This window comes from Oryctolagus cuniculus, chromosome 6 (genome assembly GCF_964237555.1).
Source record: "Oryctolagus cuniculus chromosome 6, mOryCun1.1, whole genome shotgun sequence".
Lineage (NCBI taxonomy): Eukaryota > Metazoa > Chordata > Mammalia > Lagomorpha > Leporidae > Oryctolagus > Oryctolagus cuniculus.
Window position 1 is genome coordinate 40320052 of NC_091437.1, and position 20502 is coordinate 40340553.

Sequence of the window (20502 nt, forward strand, 5' to 3'; positions counted from 1 at the left end):
AACAGCAACAACCATCATCCTAAGGAGTACCTCTGGGCACAACTCTGGTGTGTCTGGTCCTCAGGTTAGTGACTTCCTGACATGGCTTTTCCAGGATCTGAAAGGGTTAATCCACCTCCCAGAAGCCCCCACTTTCTCGACTTCCTCGCAGTGAGTCACTAGGCCACAGAGGAGACCAGGTACGTGGGTGTAATAACACACACAGCGCAGTAGGCATGCATGCACGTGTGCATCCCTACTGAGAGTGAAATGAAAATAGAAATGGAAAGCAAAACCCCTTCCCTTGGTGCCTGTCTCTACCCGTCACCTGTCATAAATCCTGGAGACCAGAGTTCTATGGGCAAATGAGATTCCCCCAATCCTTGCATGTGGCTTTTTGGAACTCGGGTCTAACGTCTAGCAGCGCACGTTCTGCAAATGCTTTGTGTTCTGGATGGATAATAGTATCAGGCACTGAAGTCTGTGGTTGGAGGAAGAAATACAAAAGGAAGCAGTAAAAGTAAGATAACTGGCTATTTATATCTGCTGTGTCGGAAGTGTTGACAGGTATAATTACTGAGTAGAAATTACAGGGCTGAATCCAGTGGTGTTCCTCCCGCTGTTTTTGGGAAGAAAAAAGATTGAAAGTGTTCCTGACATCTCTTCAAAGAGAGGATGCTCTGGCATGCACTTCCATTTATTTTCACATTGATTAAAAGCAATTTCCTGTTGTTCATAGTTCAATAAGGGGCATTTCTAGTCCCTCCAATGCAGTGAAGCCTCCGGGGGGAGGAGCTCTTTGAGCTCCACTCTCTTAGGAGCACCCTCCTTCCCTCCCCACCCCTCCACATCCTGTGTCCAGGGGCCTTGCAGTCAGGAGAAAAACAAGCTATTAAATTAATTCACACACAGATGTTACTGACTTAATGGACTAGAGTCCCAGGCATCTTTACAATAAAAAGAGAAAAATCAACAAAAGGAAAAATCCTATGACATAGAGCTGCAAAGAGTATAAAAATCATCTAACTCAGTGTTTTGGAAACAATCAATGACCGAATTACCTGGTCCCTTCAGACACAGAGTTTCCCCAGAATCTAACCAGATCTAACAAGCCAGACTCTCCAGAGGTCAGATACAAGAAGTCGTCATTGTATGATGGTCTCTGGGTTCTTGTGGTCATGAGGCGGGTTTGGGGCTCCTTAATTCACAGGTGAAGGAAACGAATGTAGCATGGCCAAGAAGTGAAAAGGAGACAGAGGCACTGGGCACCAAGCTTAAAATGTAAGGGGAGCCCAAAATCTAAACTATCAAGATAAATAAAATTTTAATGCAACAGTTTTGAAAATGGAAATTAATATCAAAATCCCAGAACGAACAAAATAGCAGTTTTAAATGAAGACAGATCAATATCATTGATGTTTCCCTTTTTCTCAGGCTTAAATATTGCTCAGCTTGGCACTCTCACTGATTCTTTTTGAAAGTAGTCTATAAAATATGATTTATCTTGGTTTCTAAGGCTTCTTAAGTGTCGTCATAATTTCTTTACAACCAAAAGAAGTACCTCACTCACCTCATTGTACATTTGGGTAAATAGTGAAACTTGATGGCGACCATGACAAATACAAGGGTATTTCAAAAAGTTTGTTGAAAATGCATATTAGGAAAAAGCTATGCATGAATTTCAAATTTTTTGCACCAAAATAAACTTACCTTCTAATTCTATTTGCTACCAAATTTTTGAATTGCCCTCATAACAATCTATAGAAGCAATTCACTTTTTAAAGTCAGGAAATTTAATATTTTTAAAAACTTACACCCAACCGTGAAAAACATGAAGATTATTTTTTTGGTGGGCCCCCTAATGATACCAGTTGACTAAGGGTAAGCAGCTACTGCCCCCTTTCAGGTGGGCTACAGACAATGGGCCACAGGTTAGGAAGTACTGCTACGGTGCAGCAGGTAAAACCAAACAAAAACAACACTTGCATAGATACCACTTCAATCCTTTATGTGTCCAAACTGGCCTCTCTGGGCATTTGCTTTTTGTGATCCCTGATATAGCAGGAGGCTACACATAGAAACAGGGGTGAGATTATGCTTAACTCAATGTTCCAGTCTTCTATCAGACACCAGCCAAGTAAAGGCTCTCTGACATGGGCCACTCTAGGCCATGGCTTTCTCCTTTATTTCTACTGTGCCAGTGTTTGTCAGTTCATTCTCCAGCCAAGCTCTTGAACCAAATATTCAATTTGGAAAATTCAAGATAAGGCAAAGAATTGATTAATTCTGCTTTAGGCGGATTTCTTTCTACAGTCAAATTTTTGTCTTTTATTTTAAATTATTATCGGCCACCTTTGAACTCAGCATCTATATTTCTAGCTTGGACCTCATTCCTGGCTCTTGAGTCCTGACCCTTGTTCCTATACCTAAAACCTTGGTTTACTCCAGATACTTGGGTGTTCTTGTATCCTGGAGACTGGAGATTTGTCCTTAGCCCCACAAGCTGTTGATAAACATTTGTGGAATACTTTTGGTATTCATGGTAGTGGTGCCATCACAGTTTACAACACAGCCAAAACTGCTGCCCAACTGGAGCTTGTGTTCTAGCAGGAATCATGGGTAAGGACACAAATTCTTCACCATAGGGATGCTTACCGCATGCTCCAACAAATTCTAATGCCCATTCCTCTCTGAAGTTGCAAACTCAAGTTCCTACAAGGTATGGCAAGGCATAATGAACGCTAGAGTGCTGGCATCCCATGTGGGCACCTGTTCGAGTCCCAGCTGCTCCACTTCAGATTCAGCTCCCTGTTCATGTGTCTGGGAAAGCAGTGGAGAACGGCCCAAGTCCATAGGCCCATGCACCTACATGAGAGACTTGGAGGAAGCTCCTAGTTCCTAGCTTCAGCCTGGCCCAGCCAGTCCTTGAGGCCATTTGGGGAGTGAGCCAACGAATGCAAGATCTTTCTCTCTTTTTTTCTCTCTCTCTTTTGTGCTCTCTCTCTTTCTCTTGCCTTCTTTCTCTTTCTCTCTCTTTCCCTCCCTCCCCCCACCATAGCTCTGCCTTTCAAATAAATAAATCTTTTTTTAAATGATGGTGTACATCCATGGTTATTGACATGAAAAGATGACAAAACAGAAAGTAAAAGTGATATGAAGCATATAAAATAATTGCATATGCACACATTTGCACAGAAAAGAGCTTGGAACAGTACACGGATTCACACTCTGTTTTTTTTCTGGTGATTAAATGATTATTTTGTAGATTCCTATTTTTTAATCCTACAATGAAAGTGTAATGTTTGTGCAAATAAATGGAAAAAGGGAGGCAGAAATGTTGCCATATTAAGTACTTATTTGCCAGGTCTTCAGAAATATTTCCTGAGGAAACATACAAATTCTTATTCATTCAAAAGTGAAATGCCAATCATTTTCTTTATGTTAAAGATGTAAAATTGAGTAAGATAAACATGATGGCTTATCCCATGAAGCTTACTTTCCAGGACAGAAACAAACAAGTATCTATCCAACCAACAAATGATTAACAACAACGTATTGGGCAGAGATACACTTTGAAAATATAATAACATAAGTTGAGGCAATAAGGAATAGATGGAGCAAGGGAGACTTCTGTAAATCAAGGGTCAGGCTATTCACAGAAGTACTGTAGAACTGAAAAGACAACAACTGCCAGCCTGGTATAGATCAGAATTAGGGAAGAATAGTTCACGTCCAAGGAAAGTAGATTCCAAGTTAGGGCAGGAATAAGCTTGGTATATTTAATGAAAAGACGATCAGTGTGTGCAGAACGCAATGGGAGAGACAGATGTGGCATGAAATGAACATTGCAGAAGTCAACTGACAAATGACTTAGGGCATTGAGACTGTCCGCTGGAGTTTGAATGTTATTCTAATTGTGGGGTACCTGAAAGTACTTCTCATTGTTTTTGCACCATGTACAAGTATGTCAAATCTATATTCTTGGGAGAATCCCACAGTGAGAAGAATGTTATTTCCCCAGTCCTCAAATTTGGGCTTGGCCATGCAAACTTCCTTTGGCGAGTGGCCTGTTGGCAGACATGACACACACAGGAATTTCCAATGTACTTGCACAGTTAGGTTGGCTCTCAAGCTTCTGCCATAACTATGAGAGGCATACTCTTGAGGGAGCCTGCTGGCCCCAAGAGATGGGCGATATGCTGAGTAGACCTAACCCAGACCTGTAACCTAGAGTCCAGACTAGACCAGTCTAAATAAGATGTGCAGTGAAATCCCTCAACTCACAAGCGTTTGAGTGAGAAGAAATGACTGTTGCTTCAAGTCATTGAACTTTGGTGGGATTTGTTATTTACAGCATTATTGCTGCAACAGTTGACAAACAGGAGCAATGGGAAGGCACTGAGGCTATCAAACAGGGCATCGGCAAGGTCTGATTTATAATTTTTTTATTTTTTCCAAGAACTTTATTTTCTTATAATTAATTAATTACTTTTATTTAAAAGGCAGAAATACAGAGATCCCCACCTGCTGGCCCACTCTCCAGATGCCTTCAATGGCTGGGACTGGGTTAGGATGAAGCCAAACGCCAGGAACTCAATTGGAGTTTCCCATGGGGTCAGCAGGAACAAGAGTACTTGATCCATCAGCTTCTGCCTCCCAGGCTATGTATTAGCAGGAAGCTGGAATCAGAAGTGGAGCCAGACACAAGCCTAGGCACTCCAGTATTGTATGCAAGCATCCCAAATAACATCTCATGTGCTATGCCCAATGCCCGCTCCCAATTTATATATTCTTTTAAACTTTTATTTAATAAATATAAATTTCGAAAGTACAACTTTTGGATTGTAGTGGGCCCCCCCCATAACTACCCTCCCACCCACAAACCATCTTATCTCCTACTCCCTCTCCCATCCCATTCTTCATTAAGATTCATTTATAATTCTCTTTATATACAGAAGATCAACTTAGCATATACTAAGTAAAGATTTCAACAGTTTGCACCCACACAGACACACAAAGTATAAAGTACTGTTTGAATACTAGTTTTTAAAATTATCTTGACTGCTGTGTGTAGAATGCAGTTCAGAGGTAATGGTAGAAATAATGGATTCAACTGAGAACCAAATTTGTTTTTCTTGATTGACAATGATGGTGCCATTTATTACAATGGCAATAATCAGAAAAGGAGAATGTTTAGGGTAAAAAGAGAAGATTCTTGAGTATAGGTAGCCCCTATCGGGTAGAGATACAACCTCACAAGAAAGCCTCCTCTATTTACAGACATGTCTAGCTGCCAGCCCTTCCCTCTGACACTGAAATATCTTCCTTGGAGCTTTTACCTACTGATAGTGGTGCTCCCAAGGAGTCATACAAAACATCACCCACAGGATAAGCCTCCAAATCTAAAGCTGTTTTCTGGATCCTTGTCTCCTGAGAGTTGCAGATCCATATCCCCATCCATAAATTCTCATATAACCATCCCGGTCTGCGTTACATGGGCCATAGCTCTTGTATTATCTTGTAGTTGACTATTTACATGCCCCAACCCCCACATATCACAAGGACAGAATCTGTTATGTTTACTCTCTTCTATACTTCACAATATCTAGAACTATGCCTCCTACATGGGAGAAGGTAGAAAAATGTCTGACAAACTGAATTTACATATTTCAGACAGATATGACATTTTTCTCTATGTCTGCTCATGTCACATTCACTTGATCTTGGTTTTTAAAGAAAGTTCTAGTCATACAATCGAAACAAAATTGATATTTCACTTTGCATAAGATGTGAGAAGCCAGGCAGGAATCCTAAAATCTTAGCACACTGTGGGAGTCCACCAAAACAAGGGTAAAAAGAGAAGTTCCAGAAAATATTCTATCCTCTCAATGTTTCTGTTTTGGTTCTACTGGGAATCATATTGTTTTGTTACCTAGCAACACAGGGCTTATCACTGGGCATTTACAACCATTTCTCATTTGTCATCATTTGTCTAATCAAATCTGATCATAAATAAAATCTTCACACATTCAACTGACTTCAGTTTGTAATTAGAATCCATCTCCATCAGGGGAAGGACATTAATAGTCTTGCACCTTGCATGTGTTGATTTATTTGTGCCTTTTGTCATTTCCTAACATGCTACCCTTCACCATCACACATGATTCAATCTGTCTTGATTTCCTTCTGTAAAATTCCATCTTTTGTTGTGAGTTGCTATCAATCCAGGTGTCATTGGATGAAATCTGTAGGTCATATCTGCTCATTAATTCTGAGCATATCATCTGTGCAGAGTAACTTAATTTTGCAGTATACTGCTTATGTTTAATATAGCTTCTTGCTTCCTTTCTATCATGCCAACTAGTTCTGTCTACTTAAATCAATGCCACAAACATTTCTTATCAGGCATCGTAGCATACATAAGTGGCTTTGTCTGTCTGTCATTACCCTCCCCTTATTCTGTTAACAGCAATCCTATACCTTTGGAGACTATAATCATAAAAATTAGGGTTAGTGCTGCAAATCTGAATACACTTTTGGCCTCAGAAACACACATTACAAGAAAAAAAATGGTGCTCCCTTCTCTGGTCTTTGGGCTTGGTTCAGGATGGGTTCATGGCACAAGTCTGACCAATCTTTGGGGAATTGTCTCCGCTCATCTCTCTAAAATGAAGTATAAGTCTAGCACTTCCTGTACTGATAACTTCTGCTGTGTGCAGCAGGCTCATCTACAGTCCATAAAACATATCCCAACATAGAAAGCCGGAGCAGAGAGGCAAATAATCATATGAAGATAGTCAAATGAAATAGAAATAGAATAAGGTTACGAGAAAGACACATGAAGTAAAAGAGGGAAGAGATACAAAGGAGAGAGAAACAGAACATAAGAAGAAATTGAGAGAAATGTTGATGGATTTCAGTCTCTAGTTTAAGTCCCTAAGAATGCGAAGTTTCCCTGATTCTTTTGTGTTGTGTGAGGTATACCAGTATCCTTTCTGTAAAGCCCATATTTTCTTTAAGTTAACTTTCTCTCAGGGGTACTTCCTTTTGCAATTATACGATTCACAAGCCTACCAAGTTGTAAAGCATTCTTTAGTTCAAAAAACATGTTGACAATTATCATCTGACTAATCTTCAAAATAATTCACAACTCCTGGGAAATAATTAATATAGAGAGGAAACTGCACCCAGTTTGCCGATGAGGAAGCACAGTTGCAAAAAATGTTTTGCTATTTCACTTTGCAGCTAGTGAGGGAAGGACTCTGGACTCTCAGTGCAGTGTTCTGTTCAACAGTTATCTCCCTACATCACACCATGCCTGCTAAACACCAAACAGTATGTGAGCAGCTGTGTAGCTTCAGAGACATCTGGTCCCATAGCTGGCCTGATACTCAGGGAATTTGTCTAATTGAAGAGATAAGATAGATGCAGATATGGTAACTAAAAATACCAATATTGGCTTCACATAGATAGAACTGAAGTAATGACTATGTCAGTCTTGGGCTGGAATCATCAGAAAATAAGGGATTCAGACAGGCAGGAGGAGGGAGAGGGCCTTTCACACACCAGAAAGACACGAATAAAGGAGCTAAAGTGGGAGTAGACAAAGTGTGCAGGAAACAGAGCCTTTAGCTTTCCATTTCTCTCCTCCACTGCCCTCACTCTGGCCCTTTCATCTTTCACTTGGACTATCTCAGTAACCCCTAACTGCTTCCCCACCCCCCGCATCTTCTTCTGTATTACAATGCACTGGTCACATTACATCCCAAGTGGTCTAGTGTGCTCTGCTCTTCAAGCTCCAGCCATGCTGAATGTCTTCCAGTTGACATAAAGCCTTCTGCTCTCTCTGGCCAGAGGGTATTTTACACTTGCTGATCTCTGCCCACCATGTTTCTCTCTCACTTGCTTACTCTCATTCTCATGGTAGTTCTCCTCAAAGAATAATTACTGGGTTGGTATTATGCATAAGAGAGGCAGATTTAAATTGGTCATCACTAACAAGGATTATGAATTCAAACTGCTACGTTGAAACATGGTCCTGATACCTACCACCTGTGTGACCTTTAGCAAGTTACTCGATTTTCTACTGTTCTTCATGTTATTATAGATTAAATTAGAGATGAGTAAAGGCAGAGGGATTGAGATGGCACTTTGGATACCTACATTCCATATCCAAATGCCTGGGATTGAGTCCCAGATGTGCTCATGATTCCAGCTCCCTGCTAATGAACATCCCAGGAGGTAGCAGGTAACATCTCGCATATTTGGGTCACTGCCACCAACAGGGGAGAACCAGATTGTGTTCCTGGCTCCTGGAAGCCTAGCCCAGCCATGGCTTTTATAGGCATTTAGAGTGAACCAACGTACGCAATCAATCAATCTCTCCCACCCCCAATCTTTCAAGTAAACGAAATAAAAAATTTTTAAAAGATTACATGAGAATATATCAAGGCAAATATCAATGTTCAGTGCATTAAGGGTTGTATGAGGGTATGTAATAATAATTGAAGCTGAATTGTACTCTCTTTCAGGACACATTTAAGTCCACATAAAAGCCTTCTCTAAGCACCAGGACCAGACTGAGCCTATTTTTATTAACTCATTGTACTTATCTTACTTTTTTTTAATTTGAAAGTCAGAATTACACAGAGAAGGAGAGGCAGAGAGAGAGAAAGAGATCTTCCATTCACTGGTTCACTCCCCAATTGGCTACAGTGACCAGAACTGCGCCCATCTGAAACCAGGAGCCAGGAGCTTCTTCTGAATCTCCCATGAGACTTCTTCTGGGTCTCCCATGCAGGTGCAGGGGCCAAGGACCTGGGCCATCTTCTATTGCTTTCCCAGGCCATAGCAGAGAGCTGGATGGGAAGAGGAGCAGCCGGGACCTGAACCAGCGCCCATATGAGATGCTGGACCTGAACCAGCGCCAGCCTCTACTTATCTTACTTTAGACCAATTTTCCTGTTGACTTCTAAATCCTAGGAAGGCAAGAGTAGTATCTTATCTATTTACCATTCTATTCAAAAATTCTAGAACAATGACTGGTCCAGAATAGGAGTTAAACATATTATTTATTTATGAGAAAAGCCAGGGTAAAATGGTTATTTCTGCGAAAGCCAGAAAAAATTAATTGGGATATCAACTGCATGCACTGTGGATTTCTGAGTTTGGGGAAAGACATGAGACTATTTCAAATGGGGGAGTTTTACATCTCCAGAACCCGTATCTTAAAGGTGATCCCACCAGCCATATTATCCCCTGAACAGTGATGATCCAAACAGATTCTGAGATACTTGCCTCCGTCATATGAGGACACCTCGGTCAGTCTGTGACTCATCCTAGGAAGGGATCTGACAAGGCCCCACTGACACCACGACCTTAAAAGTTATTACAAAAATACCTTTAAAACCAAGCCATGGCATGAGGGCCTTTGCTCACAGGAAGGGCTAGGATGATTCTCAAATGTCAGAGCAAAGGAACATTACTGTTTCCAGGCAAAGGGCAATGCCGCTTGAAGAGTGAGAAAGGAAGGCCTTTAAGTGGGATTCAGGGACTCTGATTACCCTGGAGAGGAAAACAGAAAGACTCGAATAACTCTTAGTACTAAGTCCTACATTCAGGATGCAACCCATTAAACCAGAGTCATTTCATGGTAATATGAAGGTGTGTCCTTAGGCGTGGACAAATGAAGTTTCTAGGATTGGAAGCTAATCCATCTGTTCTGTTCTCTTCATCTGGTGTATGGCATTCATTCATCGGACAATAATTTGCTCACTGCCTCCTGGGCCACATGTGGATGCTGGAAATGTTAAGATGGGTCACTGTGGGAAGATCATCAACACATGAGATAAGGCAAGCCCAATGGGGTCCTACACTATGACCACATTGGGGTTCAAAGGAGGTCTAAACAGTTATCAAAATGCCCAAGCTTAATATCCTGAGAAGCCTCCCAAGAGTCTTAGGTATACAACAAATAAAAAACCATTTGCACAGGATGCAGGGCAATAAAAATTGCTGGGTGGGGAGGCAGGGCTTACATACCTCCTCAGCCTCATGAGGGAGTGAAATATCAGCAATGGCCTGAAAGAAGTGAAGGGCAGCCAGTGTTTGGTGAAGACCATGGGTACAGAGAGAACACACAGATCAAGACCCTGAGTAGATGTGTCTAAGCAGCACAGGAGCCCAGTGTGGCTACTTTGAAGTGGAGCAAAGAAGAGACAAGGAGGCAAGAAAGACACAGAGTATTGCAAACTCTGCAGAGGGCTTCATCTGGGTGGAATGGCCTTCAATTCTATATATGGCATGGAGACTAGATTCTTCCTGAGATCTCATCTAGCTCTTAAATTCAAGAATTTTCTAATTTTATTATGTCTATGACAACTGGCATAGGCAGATCATGGGAAATAGACAAGTTTATATAAACTCTATTCTAACAGACTGTTCCAGACAGGACCAATATGTGTAATTTTATATCCTGTCTAAAACTGAGATATATCCTAAGACGCAATGGTGCAAGGCTCTGACACTGTCACTGGACTCTGACAGACCAATTGTCAAATATTAACCCTACCATGTCAGCTGCACAGCTGCTTCCTTTGCCTTGCCTCGATTTCTTCCCCCATACAGTAGAAATAACTGCGGCTCCATATCATTGAGTTCTTCTGAGGACAAAATAACATGATGTGCAAAATTTTCAGCACAGTATTGGAAGCATAGTAAACTCTCCAAAATTTTCACTACTTTTCTTTTTTTTTTAAAAAATAGTAGACACCAACAAATGTTTACAGAATTGAATTTTCAGAACCACTATATTTGGAATTTGTGTGCTAATTTTACCTCTTATATATCATCAAATATGCATTTCAGAATTGTATTTCAACAAATGCTTATTAATGCTTATTTTGTGCTCAGATGCATTTCATGGATGAGTAAGACCAAGTCTGTTTTACAGGGACAGGAATGGAAGAGACAGAGGCACAAAAGTGATTATAATTCAAGAGGGGCCAGCGCCACGGCTCACTAGGCTAATCCTCTGCCTGTGGCACCGGTCCTCGGGGTTCTAGTCCCAGTTGGGGTGCCGGATTCTGTTCCGGTTGTTCCTCTTCCAGTCCAGTTCTCCACTGTGGCCCGGGAGGGCAGTGGAGGATGGCCCAGGTGCTTGGGCCCTGCACCCGCATGGAAGACTAGGAGGAAGCACCTGGCTCCTGGCTTCGGATCAGTGCAGTGTGCCAGCCGTGGCAACCATTTGGGGGGTGAACCAACAGAAGGAAGACCTTTCTCTCTGTCTCTCTCTCTCTCTCACTTTCTAACTCTGCCTGTCAAAAAAAAATAATTCAAGAGAGACTATTAAAAATTTTATAAAGGTGCAGAGGTGGGGGGGCATACCTAATGGCAGAATAGAGAGGACATGAATTCCAACTGGGTCTAAATATGATGGTCTCCTGTGGGAGATGAAAAATTCGAGCAGGTCAGAACATGTGTCTCACATCTATCTAGCGATGGACTGATGACACTAAAAAATTGTGCTTCCCTTCCAGATGGCACTAGTAAACCATGAACTCAGTGACTTATAAAACTGCTGCAAGTTTGTAGACAGCTTGATTCATATAGCTCCTGGCCAAAGTGACTTCACATAACCAATGTTGAGTTCCAATGGCCACAGTGATAAGTGGTGCTGAGGAGCTAAATTCAATTCACTTTGCTGCCTTCTAGGGGAACAAAAGAGGAAAGTTCTAAGAAAAAGAAAGAGGAAACAACTGTGGTTACGTTCAACTACATGGTCATGTGGGGTGTAATTACCCAAGAAAGTTATTTCTAAATGGATCTTTTGCTCACTTGCCCTTTCACTCTTTTCTTTCTGGATCCACTAATTCAGTTGCTGGGCAGCCTGAGGCAAATAGCTCTTCTTGGTAAGCAGCAACACATTCCTATTCCTACTGGGAAAATATGAGATGCTTGGGAAATATTTCACAGAAAGCTAGCCGTCCACACATACCTCTTACAGGAGTTGGTCCAGAGAGAGCTTGTATATTTCTAGGGCTATAACACACTTCACTATTAGAACATACTGAGTGTTCCCAAATGAACAAGTGAAATGTTTAAATATCCTCCTTTTTCCATTCCCGCTCACCTTCTTCTGCTCTCAAGCTGTGCAGATAAATGGCCAAGGCAAAACATTTTACTTCCTCTTCCCCAATTTGTATAGCTCTGATTTCTTTCTCTTGCCTAATAGCTCTGGCTAAAACTTCCAGGACTCTATTGAAAAGCAATGGTGAAACTAGGCATCCTTGTCTGGTACCACATCTTAGTGGAAATGCTTCCAACTTTTCCCCATTCAGTAAGATGCTGGCCATGGGTTTGTCATAAATTGCCTTGATTGTGTTGAGGAAAGCAATACATATTAAACATTTATATATTTCTATACTCTTTGAATTAGTTGCTCTCCTTACATCTTAGAAAGTCTCTTATTTCATTGGCAAGGTCATGGTCTAAGAAATGTACTCCAAAGCAAATCCTACTTTCGGAAATTTGGTTGGGCATATGAAAATAGCCTAGCATGTTTGATAATACGGAGAATCACTATGAACTTTTTCAGTGTAGTATTGTGGTTCTATTTCTTATAAAGTCATTATTCTTTATAGGTAATGTCATAAAAGTTTAACATTAAATATGGCATCTAGGATTTTCTTCAAAACAATAGAGGGGAGAATGGCAGGTATAATAAGACTGGTTCTGAGTAGATGTGATGGTGCCATTACCAGGGGGTAATTATACATTTTTCTACTTTTATAAATATTTTAATTGTACAGATACACTTTACCAAGAGGAAGGCTGAAGTCCAAAGATCTCAGTGAATTTGAAGAAGGACCCAGTGTTCTAGAACAATGAAGGTTTTGGTTGGACAATTTTATCTGTGCCATTCAGGACATCATAGATCGGAAAAAGACAGATACTATGACAAGTGATGCTGAGGTTGAGAGAAGGTAAAATTTAATGTGAGGCAGGGTGTAGAAGAAATGAGACCAGGTTTTTTAGTGATAAGAACTGACTAGTAGGATTATTCATGTGGCTTTCAGTAACCTGTTTTTTTAACTCATCCTCTCACTAGAGAGTACATAGGGAACTATGGGTTAAAAACAATGAAATGGAAAGAACTATGGAGATAAAAGCTACATAACAAAATTTTCAGACCAACTCCTGACACAAAGAGCATATTAATTAATTCTTTGGGTGCTGGTGTAAAAGGGACATTTATCACATTTTAAAATGCTAAGCAAAAATGGATAGTGAATACATAGAATGATAGAGGCAGTGTTCTTAATATGTCAGCATTGTGAGCCGAATAGAGCAGGATGAAACACATAAATGCAAAGCCTTACCCTGAAGTTCAAATACCAAAGGCATAAGCACAAGATAGAAGACATGGAGCTTAGAAATAGCTCACATGTATATACTTGGGGAAGTTTAATATCCCATAAGTGCCACATAAACAATGTGATAAGGCTGAAACCAGAAAAGCTAATTCTTTCAAATGTGCATTAGAAATAATGGAATATTTAAATTGAAGAAGATGTTAGACATATCTGTATTGGCCAGGCCTTCCTTGGAGTGTCAGATTCATTTGTGTCCAGAAGACAAATAAATAAATAGGGAGAGGTAGCATATTCAGAAGAGAATAGAGGATGAAGAAGGGATCCAAAGCCCTGTGTTTGAGAAACTATTGAAAGAACTAAGGATGTTGAAGTAAAACAACTCATACAGATGTGTGAATCAGGTTCAGATTGATGGCCCTATAATGTGGCACAATGAACATCCAAGAATAGGTTAGAATTGTTCAGTACTGTTCTGTTCAGCTGAATAGCCACACGGGGCTATTGGGCACTTTAAATATATTATTAATTCAAACAGAGATATGCTGTAAGTACAAAATATATACCAGATTTTAAAGACTTGGTGTTAAAATGTAATATTTCTTTAATAACATGCTAATATTTTGGATATATCAGGCTGAATAAAATATTGTTAATTTCACCATCACTTTGTTCCTTTTATAATGTGGCTACTGAAAACTTTAAATTATCTAAATGGCTCACATTTGTAGATTCTACTCCTTCCACTGATTAGAACCATGTTAGAAAAACAATTAGTGAGGAGAAGGGATTAAGATTGAGGTAGACTTTATAGGACTCTCTAGATTATATTATTTAGGGGATGCCTCTCTACAGGGCTATGAATCAAAGAGAAAGTTTTCCATGATACTTAGTGAAATAAGCCAGTCCCAAAGGGACAAATACTATATGTTCTCCCTGATCTGTGAGAACTAATAGAGCACCTAAAACAAAATCTGTGGAAGTGAAATGGACACTTTGAGAAGCAATGACTTGAACAGCCCTTGTCTTGACTGTCAAGGAACAGGATTTTTTTTTCTTTTTGCTTCTTCATACTATTTGTTGAACTCTTTACTTAACATAGAAGTAATCATATGTTTATAAAATCAACTGAAAATAGATCTCAGTAAAAAATAAGAGTGGGAATAACAGAGGGAGAAGGAAGTTTATAACTATAAAGCTGTATAGTTCTGCATACATGCCTATGGACCTACACCTAAGGGTACAGTTTAAAAACTTGCCATAGGACCCAAAATCCCATTTTAAATGTTAAAGTGATCATATAGATAGCATTAAGTGTTAAAGGGATCACATAAATAAGATCGCCATAGCTCACTTGGCTAATCCTCTGCCTGTGAAGCCGGCACCCCGGGTTCTAATCCCAGTTGGGGTGCTGGATTCTGTCCTGGTTGCTCCTCTTCCAGTCCAGCTCTCTGCTTTGGCCCGGGAAGGCAGTGGAGGATGGTCCAAGTGCTTGGGCCCTGCATCCACATGGGAGACCAGGAGGAAGCACCTGGCTCCAGGCTTCGGATCAGCCATGGCAGCATTTGGGGGGTGAACCAACAGAAGGAAGACCTTTCTCTCTGTCTCTCTCTCTCTCTCTCTCTCACTAACTCTGCCTGTCAAAAAAAACTTATAAAAAGGGTCTGGTAATAATAATAGACAGAATTTAAAAAGAGAGAATGTTCCAACATGGGAAGCAGTCCACACAGCAGACTCATAGAATGACAATCACTCTAAACAGCACTCTGAGCTCAGAATCAGCCCTTAAGGCATTCTGGTCTGGCTGAAAAGTCCATAAGAGCATTTCAGGCATGGAAAGTCAAGACACTGTGGCCAAAAAATGCCCTACTAGAATGATCTCTGTGACTGAGACCCCAGTGGAAAGAAAGGGCCATCAATAAACAGATGTACTTTTCTCTGAAGGGAGGAGAGAACTTCGACTTTTCTTATGGCATAATCTAAACAGTAATGGAGACTATGGATTCAAAAGGCTTCCATAGCCATGGCAGCTCATATCAAGAGCCTCAGGTCGTCACTGACATCATACATAAGAGTGTTAATTGTTAAATCAACAGCAGGAGTCACTGTGCACTTAATTCCCATGCAGGACCTCTGTCCTCAATGACTTATGAGCATTAACTGTAAAACTTGCTCTCAAACAGTTGTGTGTGTGTGCACATGCATGTGCATGCACAAATTGTTGAAATCTTTACTTACTATAGAGTTAGTACTCTGTGTATAAAGTTAATTGAAAATCTTAATGGAGAATGGGTCAGGAAATGTGAGAGAGAGAAGGAAGAGTGGGAGTAGGGGCGGGGGGGGGGTTGGGTATGCTGAGAAGTATCACCGTATTCTTAAACTTGTACTTGTGAAATTTGTATTAAATAAAAGGTTTCTTTAGAAAAAAATAAAGAAAAGGTTTTAAACAAAAGTATACTTCCAACTAACTGTGTTGTCTTAGAAAAGTATCTTAACCATTCTGACTTTCAAGTTCCTATCTTAACATGACCAACTTGAATATTCCCTTAGGTATTTCCTACTGCAGAAATGTTGGGATTCTACTCAGACTAGGGTTACAGGCCATTTCCTGTCCTGGAACACAATAGGCAAGCCCTGTAGTAAGAAATATTCTCTTCACTATTTTCATGCAAACACTTTCAACCAATTACTTCATAGTTTTCTCAATTTTCAAACCTATAGGGAAAATATTGCATTCAAAGTTGATGACCTCAGCACATCCACACTACGCTAATTAAAATCTTTACCCCCCCAACACAATATTCCGGCTACGATTTATTGTATGCCTACACCATGCTAGGTGTTCCTGTGCATTACTCATTTAATCACCACAGACATCTTTCACAGGAGCGCTACTATTATCCTTATATGACAGAGGAATACAACTAGTTTTAAAACCTGTTTCTATAAATTTGGGTGTGTTATAAATCTCTCCAAGCAACAGTGAACTAGCATAATAATATCAATCACTTGTAGTACATCCAATCATGGTATAAACTGTAGTGAGCATTAAGGGAATAATGTACATGAATTTCCATGGGAGTAGCAGATTTATAACAGGCAGTGAATACATGCTAGAATCCTTCCTCTGCTAAACTCTTCCATTATGAATTCTACACATCCTCCAAATCTAGCTCCACAGGGCTTCACCATTTACCTACAGCAAGAAGAGCAGTCTGCCGTTCCTGGCCAGCATAACCTGAAGTCCAGTCATTTCCTTTTTGCCTTCATCATTTCCAATCTTCCTCTGCAGTAACATGCAAGCATACCATGCCCCCCTTACTCAACCACAAAGTTCTGGAATGAAAATACTATCTCAAAGTCAGATTATATGCAGTTTAGTGTGGAGCACAAAGGTGATTATTAATAAACACCAATTGAGTTAATAATGATAACTATCATTTGTTTGAAGTTTTCTGCTGCCAGATCCTGAACAGAGTTAAAGCACTTTATATACAGATCTAATTTATTCCATGCAACTTGAAAGGCAGATACTTATTTTACCCATTTTACACGTGATGTCAGGATTTGAATTTTGGCTAATTGGATGTCTCCAAAGCTCATGACGTTAACTATTACAAAGGAAGGATCAATGACTGGATGGAGGGTCAGACGGATGGAAGGATGGCTAAAATGAATGGTGAGCAGAAGCACAGGATCTGCATCCTTGGAATCCAAATTCAAGACATCCTTTGAGTTACAGTTTTCTCTTCTAGGTCCCAGCATGTTACTGGGAGTTCAGCAGAGAGGGAAATGCAGCACATTTCACCATTTTAAAGATTCATAATGAGCTAAAAGGCCAAGTCAAAATCAATTTATTATTCACCAAAGTCTCAGGTCCCTGCCTGTTTTGTTCTCCTGAATAAAACATACCTTCTCAAGTGTAGGAGCTGCCAGCAGCTGAAAAGAGAAAAAGGGAACAAGTAATACATATTTACATAATTAGAAAGAAGGGAAAAACATTCAAGCAGGTTTCCTTTCTAACGTTTATGTTTATCTGAATCCCCAGCTCAGGAAAATGTTTACCTAGTATAGAGAGCATGTGTATTCTTCACCTGTTAGCAGGATTTCATGAGCGGGGATTTCTTTTCTCATTAGCAGCAGCAAGCCCAGAATTTAGCACAGCATCCTGAGCCCATCGGAGCCCCAGTTGTCTGTAAAATCTGCATTCTTTACCCAGGCAACCACCAGCCCCAGGGCAGTGACATTCAGTCCACCGGCATCCCTGGCATAGGTTGGGAGCAGGCCTTGTGGTTTCGAAAGTGACAGTGATTGTAATTTATTACCTGCATTGATTCGCAGAGTGTGATTCCTTGTACAAACAAGCAGACATTTTTCAATTGTGCTATGCAATGGATAAATTGTTTTGCATAGAAACTGTACTTTTTAAATTAATTGAGGTACGCAACGCAGATACATGCATTATGCATGTACAAATACTACATCCTTGGGGAAAAAAAAGCCCCAGATGGATTCAATTTAACTTTAAAACTGCATTTTATTAATGCATTTTCAGGGAAAGAGCTTAAATCAATGACCCTACTCCCACTAAAACCAGAGCATTCAGGCAAACAGAATCCGGGCTGCCTGCTTTATTTCCCGCCCCCTCTCTGAATGCAATGGCATTTCATTTTCCACACAGTCCTTTTTTATTCATAATGTCATATTTTAATCCAATCAATGTACATTAGCTACAACTAATGTAAATGTCATTGCTACTCTTTCCTCAAACCATTTTTTTTAATTTGCTAAAACTCAGTACAGCACAATTTTTCCACATCAGATTAATAAGTACTGGACAGCTCTTCTATATTTTTCCTTTTCAGTGGAGTATTATTGAACAAAGCTCTAGGACATTTTCAGGGCAATAAATGAAACAGATCCTCCTTGAATCCCAGAGTGCTTGGAAGTGTTAACATTTTCACCCTCAGTCCTCCCCTTCCTTTTAATAATCCTGCAAGAACCAGGCAGAATTCATAATACATGGCCCTCACTCTCCAAGTTACCTGCCTTCGTACATGCTGTTTCTTCCACTGAATGCCCTATCCTGATATTCTAAAGACTCAATCAAATACTTCTCTTCCAGAATGATTTGCTGGAATTCACCTTTATCTCATCCTAATCAAAAAATCCATTATTTGTTAAATGTTCAATCTCTTGGGCCTCTGGAAATAGTCCATCTTGTATAGCAACATTTGATGGCTCTGTAACTCTCCACGTAGACTGTAAATTCCTAGAATTTAGGAACCAGCAAATGATATTTTTTTATCCCCTGCACTAATTAGAACAAAGTGTGCACAGAGATGCTAGAGAAATAGAGAGAAGGAAAGAAAAAGAAAAGGACACAAAGAAGAATAGTGGGGAAAAAAACAAGCTAGAGAGCAAGGGAGAGAAGATATGGACTTTAGGGCGGAGAAGGCATGGCTGTTAAGGACAGCAGGGCTCCATGGTTACTGACCACAAAGCACTGGGACGTATACGGGAATTTCATGTTTGCAGCACGGTGGGTGGAAATGCAGGAGTACTGCATCACCAATCCTCAGCCTAGGACAGACCCTGCAAAGTTCAGTGTGTCAAAGAGTAGCCTGGGGCGCTTAATAAACTATTGCTTCTTTGCAAGTGGACTGCCATCCCAGCCTTGCCCTCAAGAAGATCCGACTTAGCAGGCTTGGTAAGGGTACCAGCAAGTACTCTATTTCCAACAGGATGCCAGATGGTTCTGAGGTAGTGTTAGAAACCATGTGACACATGGGCCAGCACCATGGCTCACTAGGCTAATCCTCCACCTGCAGCGCCGGTACCCCAGGGTTCTAGTCCTGGTCGGGGTGCCGGTCCTGTCTTGGTTGCTCCTCTTCCAGTCCAGCTCTCTGCTGCGGCCTGGGAGGGCAATGGAGGATGGCCCAAGTGCTTGGGCCCTGCACCCTTGAGGAGGAAGCCAGGAGGAAGCACCTGGCTCCTGGCTTCAGATCGGCGCAGCGCTGGTCGTAGTGGCCACTTGGGGGGGGGGGGTGAACCAAGGAAAGGAAGACCTTTCTCTCTCTCTCTCTCTCTCACTGTCTAACTCTGCCTGTCAAAAAAAAAAAAAAAAAAAAAAAGAAAGAAAGAAAAGAAAAGAAAAAGAAATCACGTGACACAGTGGCCTGGGGAGCACGCCAGGCTCTGCTTCCCTGCCCCTGCCTCTCTTCAGCACCACCTACTTTCACCACCGCAGACCTGACACTGCCTGTAGGACCTGGCTGAGATTTGCTTCTGAACAGGAGAAGCCAGAACACATTCCTGAGCTTCTGTTTTGTATGGCGTTATTTTTTTCATTATTTTATGTTTTCCGAGTTTTGTTGTTTTTCTTGCCTAAGGCTTCTGCCTCCTCTGAGGTACCAATTTGTATGGTTGATCTCATGCTGATTCCAATACATTCCTGGTATTCAGACACAAGCAAGCCTTCCTGGTCCCACGTTCCTGTCTAGTCCATGTTCATGCTCAGTTACATCAGTAGCTACAGCGCTCATCCACACAGGGTCCCAAGTGCTAGGGCAGAATAATTAGTTCATGGTGTAACAGGCCATTGGATTCTTCATCAGGAGCCTGGATTCAGATCATGATTCTGTGCATTGTCTATACAAGACACCCTCAGGGTATCCATTCATTACACAAAAATAATAATCCCTTGATGTAAAAATTATAACAAAATGGAGACCTGGAGCATAAAAACCTGAATTCAAAATCCAGTTCTTAGGAAGATTTTAGATACATTGAAATCAGGTTCACATTTTCTAGCCTAAGAAAGAAAACAAAATTCAACAACAAAAAGTGGGCTCATTTCACTGTTCACTGGAGCATTGTCAGTAGCAGTTAAATAGAATAGATTAGACCTTCTTAAAATCTGGGTCAGAAGCCTTTCAAAAATTATTCTTGCAGAAGCATGCATTCTTCTAAATTATTAAATTTAAATAATTTCTTGTAGGAGAAAAGGACAACACAGTTCTACCACTTCGTAGCTATACCACAGGGACAAGTTATTTATCCTCTAAGTTTCGGTGTTTTTCTGTAGAAAATGAGGTTAATAATGCAATATCTACATCAAAGAGTGGCAGTAAGGATTAAGTAAGACAATGCG

The 20502-nt window shown here is 40.6% G+C and overlaps 1 long non-coding RNA gene across 1 annotated transcript in view; it reads right to left on the reverse strand.

The window, feature by feature from the left end:
• The window catches only part of LOC138850202 (uncharacterized), a 162484-nt gene that overhangs the window by 13232 nt on the left and 128750 nt on the right, over positions 1–20502 (reverse strand). The window contains exon 4 of the long non-coding RNA XR_011389866.1: positions 17262–17288. This is a non-coding gene — a long non-coding RNA (uncharacterized lncRNA). The remainder of the gene's footprint in view (positions 1–17261; positions 17289–20502) is intronic.